This window comes from Dipodomys spectabilis, unplaced genomic scaffold, assembly GCF_019054845.1.
Source record: "Dipodomys spectabilis isolate Male_0828 unplaced genomic scaffold, ASM1905484v1 ptg000073l, whole genome shotgun sequence".
In the NCBI taxonomy this organism is placed as follows: domain Eukaryota; kingdom Metazoa; phylum Chordata; class Mammalia; order Rodentia; family Heteromyidae; genus Dipodomys; species Dipodomys spectabilis.
This window is the reverse complement of record NW_024870750.1, coordinates 5,624,766-5,635,480: the sequence shown is the minus strand read 5'-3', so window position 1 is coordinate 5,635,480 and position 10,715 is coordinate 5,624,766.

Below are 10,715 nucleotides of genomic sequence, written 5' to 3'. Positions count from 1 at the left end.
GGGGCTATTGGAAGGGAATAAGGGACAGTCCCCTTCACAGGAATTAAAAACTGTTTCCAGGGAGTGTATTAGCTCTCTATTTGGTGGTACTGGGGTTTGAACTCAAGTCATCATACTTTACTAGGCAGACATTTTACCACTTGAATCTTGAACTGCAGCCCTATTTGTCTTTGGTTATTTTTCAGATAGGGTCACCTGTTTTTGTCCAGGGTTTCCTCAAAACTACAGTCCTCTAACTTAATCCTTCCTATGTAGTTAGATGATAGGCACACACCACTCTGTCTGGCTTATTTTGTTTTTTGTTTTTTTTTTTGGGGGGGGGGTCCGGTCGTGGGGCCTGAACTCTGGGCCTGGGCACTGTCCCTCAGCTCTTCAGCTCAAGGCTAACGCTCTACCACTTGAGCCACAGCACCACTTCTGGCTTTTTTTTTTTTTGCTTATGTGGTGCTGAGGAATCGAACCCAGGGCCTCATGCATGCAAGCAAGCGCTCTACCACTGAGCCACCTTCCCAGCCCTGTCCGGCTTATTGTTGACATGGAGTCTTGCTAACTTTTTTCCTGGGATGGCCTTGAATAACAGTCCTCCTGAACCCTGCCCGGAGTAGCTAGGATGACAGGTCTCTTGAAAGCAGGTTCTTATAAAGTAAAGCCACATCCTTCCACCATACACAAAAGTTCTGTTATTCTGCCATATTGTGATGAACCTCCTCATAGGAGGACAAAGAGATGGCACTTTCCAACTTTCAGCCTCCCAAACTGAGCTAAAAAAGCTTAAAATATTCTTATTACAACAGAAAATAGATTAATGTGGGAAAGATGGGCTCTGAAAGATGGCAGGTTTCTGGGAGAAAGACAGGGAAAGTATTTATTGTAAAGTGAGCCCTGAGAGGCTCTAAGGAGCAAGGTGAGGATGCCATTTGCCTATAGGAGCACATCTATTTATCCTCTAGCTGTCTCAAATGCCCTGCCTCTGAAGTCTGGGAATTAGAGAGAAATTACAGGAATGCAGCAAGCAAATAAGCAAGTGTGAAATCTTTATTGAATAGAGAGCACCTAATAGAGAACATAAATAGACTGTACTGAACTAACACTGACCTTATTATTGTTGAGGTCTTTTTTCTCTGGGCTAATATCCCTGGGGTCCATGTCCAAGTGACACATGACAAGACACTAGTCCCATCTGTTCTCCTGTGAGACCACTGTGTATCCTATCTGTGTGGCTGAAGTGTCACGCTTAGAATTTCCCAGCCACCACTTGGCCAGGAAGGACTAGGGCGGGCTGTTCACTTTTTTAAGCATGAACATGGTCTTTATGCAGCCCCAACTGCAGTGAACACCATTAAACTTAGCATCCCACCAAAGAAAGTTCCTTTTCAGACAGGCTGCTGTGATTTTCTCCATCATGGAATTCTGGACTCATGGGTAGGTAGGATCTCAAACTCAAATTTCAATTTGCTGTTTCTGGATCAGAGCTGAAGCAAAATGGCAGAGATGGTTGAACAATTGAATAAATGAACAATGTCCTGAAGGAATTATGAGGTTATCTGGGCTGGATATTAGCCCCCAACTGGGGATATGGGGCCATAATCCCTCCAGGATGTCTTGGAGCAGCAAGGTCTTTTGAAATCACATGTTCACCCATCTCAAACACCAAGCTCCTAACCATCACCTCCTTATATCACCAGCCATGTTCTGAATGTTCTTGGTGGCCAGATTTCATACCAATCCACCATAATCCTCAATGTTGCTGTTTTTAGAGATGAGGGTCCTATACAAGTAATTAAGATTAAAGGATGTCAAGCTGGGCGCCAAGTGCCTCACACTTATAATCTTAGCTATTTAGGAGGCTGAGATCTGAGGATGGTAGATAGATGCTAGCCCAACAAGAAAGTGGGAGACATCAAAACCATCAAAACCCCAGAAGTGGAGCTATGGCTCCAAGCGGTAGAGCAAAGAAGTTAAGGGATAGTTCTGAGGCCCTGAGTTTAAGCCTTATACTGGCTTGCTCACACACACACAAGATTAAATGATTTCATAAAAGTTTGCCCTTAATCCCACTGGATTTAGATACTTTTTTTTTTTTTTTTTTTTTGGTGCAGTCGTGGGGCCTGAACTCTGGGCCTGGACGCTGTCCCTCAGCTCTTCAGCTCAAGGCTAACACTCTACCACTTGAGCCACAGCGCCACTTCCGGCTTTTTAATTTTTTTTCTGCTTATGTGGTACTGAGGGAATCGAACCCAGGGCCTCATGCATGCAAGGCGAGCGCTCTACCACTGAGCTACCTTCCCAGCCCTTAGATTCTTTTAATAAGAGACGAAGGTTAGCACTAGTTTTCAACCTTCTCATCTCTTTCCCTCTCTCACCCTACTCTGTGCCCACAAAAGGGCGGGGTGAGGACACAGCAAGAAGACTGTGGTAGACACAGTACTCCAAGCTTGGAAATGGATCCTCATCAGCCTCTTCACTGACAGATGGCTCTAATAAATTCTATTTCTTTAAGATTCAGGGAATCATTTCGGGAAGAATTATCTAACTCCTAATTTTAACCAAGTTGCTCTTTCTTTGGTTCCCAAATATCCTATGTATAATTGAAGAGTTTGTTATACTTAACCATTTATCTACCAACTTTCTCCATGTCTCCTCTCATGTGATTTTATAATCCCAGTGATTACTCTATTGCCTGATACAGGGTAAGCCATCAAAATGTGATATACCATAGACCTGTGTGTGTGTGTGTGTGTGTGTGTGTGTGTGTGTGTGTGTGTGTGTGTGTACTAGTACTAGAGCTTGAATTCAGAGTCTGGGCATTGTCCCTTAGCCTTATTTTTCATTCAAGGTGGTAGTCTACCACTTGAGCCACACATCTACTTGTAGATTTTTTTTGGTGGTTAATCAGAGATAAGAGTTTCACAGACTTTTCTGCCTGGGTTGGCTTTGAGCTAAAATCCTGAGATCCCAGCCTTCTAAGTAGCTAGTATTACAGGCATGAGCCACCGGGGTCCAGCAAATCTTGTGTTATACACTGTGCTCTAGATACTCTCTTTTCGGCCAAGGATAGATTTTAAAATCATAAATTATAAGAGTTTCTCCTAATTATGGTTGTCTACACTTGAAGGGGGGAAAAGTCAATTTATTTGAGTAAGTTTGGGCATAGAACATGTCACAAGTTTAGAAGAAAAATTTAGAGGCAGATCACAGAGTAAGGCTGGAAACAAAGATTCAGGCCAAACCAGAGAATGTGTCAGGGCAGCGGCTATTTTCTTAAGAGAAATACTAAAGGAAGTCATTTAGGCAGAAGGAAAATAATGCTAGATGGAAACATGGTAATACAGGAAGGAATGCAGAGAAGTGAAAAAGGTAAACAGTGGGTGAAACATAATGAACGCTGACTGCTTAAAACAACAATAATAATGTTTTGTGGGACTAGAGCTATGTAGCAATGAAACAATGACAACAATAACAATAGCCAAAACAGGGTATGTGGGTGTCTTGGTCTGTTCAGGCTGCTATAACACAATACCACAAACTGGGTGGCTTATAAACAACAAAATTTCTTTCTCACAGTTCTGGCAGTGGGGAAGTCCAAGATGAAGGCGGGTCCAGTGTCTGATGAGAGCCCATTTTCTGGTTCACAGCTGATATCTCCAGATAGCCAATGGGTGAGGGGCTTCCCACAGGCCTCTTTTATAAGTGCACTAATTCCACTCATGAGGCCTCTGACCCCAGGACCTACTCACTCCCAAAAGATCAACCTCCTAATGCCATCCATGATCTTGAGGGGAGAGGAATTCAGTGTGTTGATTTAGGGTAGGGGCATATTGTCAGAACACAGTAATAGGCTTAAGGGTTATATGATTGTTATCATTTTCCAGGAAGTACTAATATTACTAATTTATAACAAACTCTAATTAGTCAAGAATATACATTTGTAATCTCTGGGGTAATCACAAAAAAGAAAAAAAAACTATATAATAAATAACAGAGGGTAGGAATTGGAACCATTTAGAAAAATTAGATTAATATAAGGAAAGACGCAAGATAAGGAGAGAAACAAGAATAAAAAATAAAACCAGACAGTGCAGTTGGGTGTGACATACACCTGTAATCTCAGTTACTTGGGACTTCAGGTCTCAGGAGGCAAAGCCAAGGAAGATCTCAAGTTGGAGACAAGCCCAGGCAAACTCTTATCTCAAAAATAAAATAAAGAACCAGGAGCACAATGTGGTCAAATGAGAGAGTAGTTGCTTAGCATGCATGAGACCCTGGATTTAATCTCCCATAAGGCAAAAGCAAACTAACAATCAAACATCCCCAAGTAACCATCAATGGTGAGCCTCTTGTTCAGCCCACCAATTTTAGAAAACAAGAAAATACCAGCCTGGGCAGCAATGTGTGGGGTCACCACATAGTAGGCACGCAGAGGAAAGTAGGAAGGAAACACTTGGAGCCTTAGGAGAAAGATGAAGGAATGTATTATTCCACAAGTAGTCCAGATCAATGATACCCCTTGAGCATTGGTTTTCTGAAATGAAAACCTCTGATATCCTTGCAATAAACTCTCCTTTCTGAGCTAATTTCAGGCTGTTTTGTTCTAACCTTCTGTTGCAAGCAAACGACCCCTGACCGAGACAGTGGTCATGGTCAATAGGAACTGAGAAATAGGGTCTCATTAGATCAGCCTCTGAGGAGAGAGGATTAGTGTCCTAGTTATGAAGCATCTATCAAAAGAATGCTTTCCTATCCCACATCTCTGTCACAATTTCTATGGTTTTCTACACACACATATGTCACGATAATTCCTATGGTTTTATACACACACACACACATATATATTCTATGATACCAAGAAGCACTCTTTTATCTTACCAGAAAGGTGGCATTGCTTGTAATTAATGGATGATTAAAAGTTGTAAAATAAAAATGTTTCATACTATAAAAATAAAAGAAAAAAACTGAAGGCCTCGTGGTTGGCCATTCTACTATGACCATCTGGTTTTGCAATTAATGTCTTGTCAATAAATGAAACTATTTTCTATGTGCATCTTTTACATTCTTGCTGTATTTTCAATTAAAGTCCCTGAACTAAAACTCTGTACCATGAGTCAGCAGTTAAAGCAAACATGTTTTGTTTTGTTTGTTTGTTTTTCCCCATTTCTCTTCCTTTGGGAAAACCCAGTCCCAAATGCAGAGGCCCTGCCATCCTTCAGTTCCTTTCATCAACCCAGATGTCCCTAATTACTTCTGGAGGTTACTACAGTGGTTGCCCAGCCATCTGACACCATCTTTCCCATGATTGCCTAGAATGGCTTCCCTGGCCTTTTACTGTTTCCTATAAATACTCCTGTTCACAGGGAAAAACATAACCTGTGGTCTGCAGATTCTGAACCCAGAGATACCTCATGTCTATGGGTAGCTCCTTACAAGAGCCACCATTTTCGATCCACACTGGGAGGAACCAAGAGATGGCTCTCCATGGTCCATTTTCCAAACAGTTGTTCTGTACACTGATGGGAATTGCAGAAGGTTAATAGTCAAAGAAGGAAGGAAGGTGACATTCCTACACACAAAAGCCATCAGGCTCCCACAGACATGATTTAGGAGAACAGCCTCTAAAATGTGGCCCTCAAGACATCATAACCTCATCAACAAATTTGTTGGCCTTAGACAAACAGCCAGTTGGCTGTCTGCTGTAGATGGAAAGTAAGAAATATGCCCAGCATAAGAGGGCCTCATTGCCCAAGCATCTAAGCCAGTAAATTCTGCTTTTCTTGAAAAAGCCCATCTGAAAGCCATACACCAAAGGCACTACTTTGATCCTATAGACACATGTGCACACACGTGCATGCACATGCGCGCGCGCACACACACACACACACACACACACACACACACACACACACTCCTACCTTATAACCAAACTAAGTGATAATGGTGTATCATAAAGATTCATTAAAAATGGCACTGAAGCTGGATAGATAAGGACCATCTACCATTTATTAAAACTCCACTCCAGACCATATGTTATGCCAAGAGCACTGCCCACATTGTCCCCAATCCTCTACTCATAACCCTGCAGACAGGACACATTTATCCCTATTAACCACATGAGGAAACCTAGGCTCAGAGCAGTTAACTTGCCGCAAATTGTAGGTCTTATAATTTTCTCTCACCAAGATGGATTTTGATATAGGAAAATTATTCTAGTCTGAGTAATTGCTAAGCATTTAGAAAAGGGAAAGATTGAACAGGAAAAATGACAACAGGAAAATAGAGATCATTCCTTTAAAATTCAGTTCACTGGAGATGTGGTCAGTAGGGGACTGCCCGCTTAGCCAGCCCAAGGCTCTGAGTTTAAACCCACACATCACCCTTCAAAGAGTTAAAATTAAATTCAAATAATATCTCATTCGATCATCTCCATCTTAAAATGTTCTTATTTCCCACACCAAAACAATCCTCTTAAGACCTCTGTAGGGGTCTGAGTGAATATGCCTTCACTTCAGGAACACACAAAATGATTTCGCAACTGTTCTTGACTCCTTACCTGATTTGCACATATATCCTCCTGGCCATGATCCTGAATTGAGGTGAGCATAAATGAATCTAACCACGGGAGGAGAAGAACTTAGGACACAGTATATTTAAGGATTTGGTTAAGACCAAATTACTTAGGAAAAAAATATATATAATCTGGAACCATTCACCAAACTCCCAAAGCCAATCATGGCTTCTAAACAATCCAGGTCTGGCACATCAAAAAGAGTGATATGAGATTTGAATGATTCAGAGCCCACTGTTTAGCACTAAGAATGCTGTCACCAGAATTTTCTCTACAGAAGCCCAACGCATCGTTAAAAGTCAAGAAAACAAGGTCCTATCAGCAGGATCTAAAGGGAAAAAATGAGTGAGCAAAAGCCAATTTTCTTTTTTTTTTTTTTTTAAATTTTATTTTATTTTATTTGAGAACATACTGTACAGAGGGGTTACAATTACATGGGCAGGATAATGCATACATTTCTTACCAAGCATTGCAGCCTCCTCCTTTGTTTACCCTTCACCTCCCTTCCCAGCCTCCCCCCTCCCCCCCACCCAATCATACCCCCCCTCCCCCCCCTCCAACATTGTAAAGCTGGTTTTGACATGACATTTTGTACTTCTCATTGTTGCAACAGGTCCACCTGAATCCTTAAACGACTTGTTTGTCCCCATCTCCTCCACATGTTATACTGACATCAAATATAGTGAAAGCAGGGGTTACACTGTGGGGGAGGGACATACAAAGCAACCAAGAAATAATCTTATAAATGCGTTAGAAACACATGCATGAAAGAAACAAAAACATTAAAATACATATTTGAGGGTTCGTTTTCCTAACATCACATTCTCTGACAAAAGCCAATTTTCTTAGTTGACTTGGTCAGTAGAGGTACAGAATATAGGAAATCATTTAATTACAATAATAAGCCTATTCTTTTGTTCTACTTTTGTTGCAGCTTCTTGAAGAAAATTATTGAACTTTAGTCAGACCAAAGGAAAGTGAGATTTTTCTGACTCATTTGTGAGTCTTTTTGTGTTTTTTTTTTTTGGGGCAAAGTTGTAGCCACCCAATCCTTGACTACAAGCCATAGAATTAAGTCTCTTACTAATAATGATCTTCTTTGTTCTCTTGATTTTAGAAATTAGGTAATCCCATTACTCTCCTTTTGTTGAAATCTATCTAATTTATTTTTGTAGCCTTTTGGCTTGAGCTGATCATTTAGAAATCAGCCTAAATTAAATGAATGAGTGGTTAATTTAAGTGCTATGGTAATAAACACAAATAAATATGGTAGAAAGTGTGCTGGTCAGCTTTCCAACACTGTAACAGCTACATGAGATGAAGCAATAGTCAAAGAGGAAAGGTTTCTCTTGGCTCACCATTTTGGAGATGTCAGTTGACCATGTTGCTTTTGGGCCAATCATGAGGCAGCACATCATAGCCGGTTGGGTGTGGGGAGAAAGTTGGTCACCTCGTGGTAGCTGCAAAGCAATGATAAAAGGAGACCAGTGCACCACCTTCCTTTTGAAGGACATACCCTCAAGGACCTAATACCTATTAGGCACACCTCCCACCTCCCATGAATACCAAGCTGAGGACCAAACCGTCTTTGGACCAGGTGATGGGATGGCATCTTCTTCTCAGAAGAAAGTTTCAGGTCCAGGGAAGAGTGAGTACAGAGTGTTATGGCAGCAGAGAGCCCAAGGTCATCAGAGACTAGAAAAGGTCAGAAGGCAGTCAGGTATCTGAGGCAGAGCAAAGGCAGAGCAACGGGAGACCACGTCGGGTGTCAGGGCAAGAGTATGCCTTTGGCTTAAAGAACAGAACTTCGATTCATCCCAAGTGCAATGGAAACCACTGAAGAATTTCTAGAAAGAGGGTGATATCATCTTAGAATTTTGGAATTTTTGTTTTACTTCAGTTTTTTTTCTGTGAATGCTGGGATTGGAACTCAGGGCCTCACATTTGCTAAGCCAGTTCTGTCCTACTTAAACCCTGCTTTCAACACTTTTTTGCTTTAGTTATTTTTCAGATAGGTTCTTGTGTGTTTGCCCAAGGCTAGCCTCTAACCACAATCTCACTTCCCAAGAATCTGGGAATTTCTGTCAGGTACCACCACACTTGGCTTTTTGAGAGATGGGAGTCTTGCTAACTTCTTCCCCCCTGGGATGGCCGCAAACGCTTGAATTCTGCTTCCCAAGTAGCTGGGATTGCAGGTGTGAGACACTGTGCAGAGTCCCAAATTTTAAAGAACTTGTAGACTGCTTTTTGGAAAGTGGGCAAAAGTGGAGTAGGAGTACAGATAGAGAGGTTAGGAGGCTGAAGCAGATGTTCAGGGAGAGAAATTATAGCTCTTTCTTTGTAGGAAACGATATAAATGTTTAGTAGAAGGATTATATGGACTTGATTGACCTGAGATTCCAGAGCCTGGAACCTGCTAACCCAAGTTTTCTTACGGGCAGAGGGCAGGGTAGTTAGAGAACTCATTTTATTCTGAAGGGCCACTCTATAACTTACTATTAAAATTGTACCATGGAATATAATCTATGTGGTGAGAATATGATTATGTGTAATCTATCATCTCAACCGGACAAGTTAAAATGGGCATTATTAACTCCATCATGCAGATAAAGAAATAGAGACTTAAAGACTTATGACCCTGGTCCCAAAGGCAGTAGTTGATGGAGATCAGAGTTAATCAGGTCCCAGTTCTTGCTGTTAGACGATAGATAGATAGATAGATAGATAGATAGATAGATAGATAGATAGATAGATAGACAGACAGACAGATAGATAGATAGGGAATAAGAAAGGGAGAAAAAGGGAAAGGGAAAGAGGGAGGGAGAAAGAGACAGTGAGGGAGAAACAGAACAAAACAGAGATAGGAAACAGACCAAACATCAGGGTTATTAGGTAGAGAAAATGAGAAAATGAACCATTATATGAAAGGGCATATAAAACTTCTATCAGTGGTCTCACCATCCTGAGTAGGAGCTCTCAACAACACATTCATTTCCAACGTTTGCTTCAAAATTTAGATAACTCCAAGTGATGATGGTGGGCTATGGTCACTCTTTCAGAATGTGATCGTTAAAAAGCACCGTCATTATGGGAAAAAGTGAAAATGGAGAGACACTCAGCCAAAGGGAAAGCAAGGAGGGAAAACATAGGAGGAGGGAAATGGTCCCTTCTGTTGGAAAACAAAACCCTTTCCAACGAGGCAAAAGTCCAGCCAGCCTCCAGGCAGCCCAGGCCAGGCTGACAGGGAAAGCCCCCCACCCCTCCCTTCCCAGGACTCTGCAGAAGGGACTCTAATGGGGACACAATTCAACCCTCCTTTGGCTGTTTTTCTTCTAAACTTAATGGGGAATTTTGCAACAAGAAAGTTAAGGGCCTTGCCTTTTTTCCCTTCTGCTGCTGCGTTGTTTTGTGAAGAAACAGGGACCCAGTGTGAAATCTCAGCAAGGTCAATGTCAGGACACTTGGAAGGTCCGGCTGGCTGGAGCAGGGCACACTGCCGGGATTCCCAAACATGGAGGGGAGCGGAGGGGTGGGGAAGAGGATGGGGAGAGCCAGGCTGGTCTAGAGCTTCTAGGGAAAGGAGGACTGTCTCCAAATGTGAGTCCACATTTGATTGGGGTGGAAAGAAGCAGAGTCTTCTTCTAGGGTCTGCACACTGTTGGTATTTTCTGTTCAAGATCCACAAACGTCAGGGGTTAAGGGCGTCCCCCGAGGCAGCAGGGGCCAGAGGACACTCCACAGTGGGAAGGCTTGGCCAAAGCAAACTGGGCCTGGCACTGGGGCCCAGGGAGGCTGGCCGCTCCCCCAGGAGCAGGAGCTGGAGTACAACCCTGCCTTGCTTTCCCCTCCCTTTGCAAGCTGCCCATGGGGTCAGGAGTGAACTGTGTCCTCCTCCACCCCAGTGGCTCCTTCTTGCCCTGCTCCCAAGCACAAAGCTGAGCAGCCTCATCTTCAGCTGGCAAGGGCTGAGAGCACACCAGCCCTGGTCCTTCAGGTAGGGCAACTGCAGATGCTCTTGGGGGCAAATCCAGCTGGGAGTAAAAGCATCTAAGATACACATAATGCAGTATCTAATAAAATTCACATAAATAAGATATAATTAGTCCTCCAGAGGTTAATCTGAAGCACAAGAGTGAAGTCAGCACAAGAGCAAGTG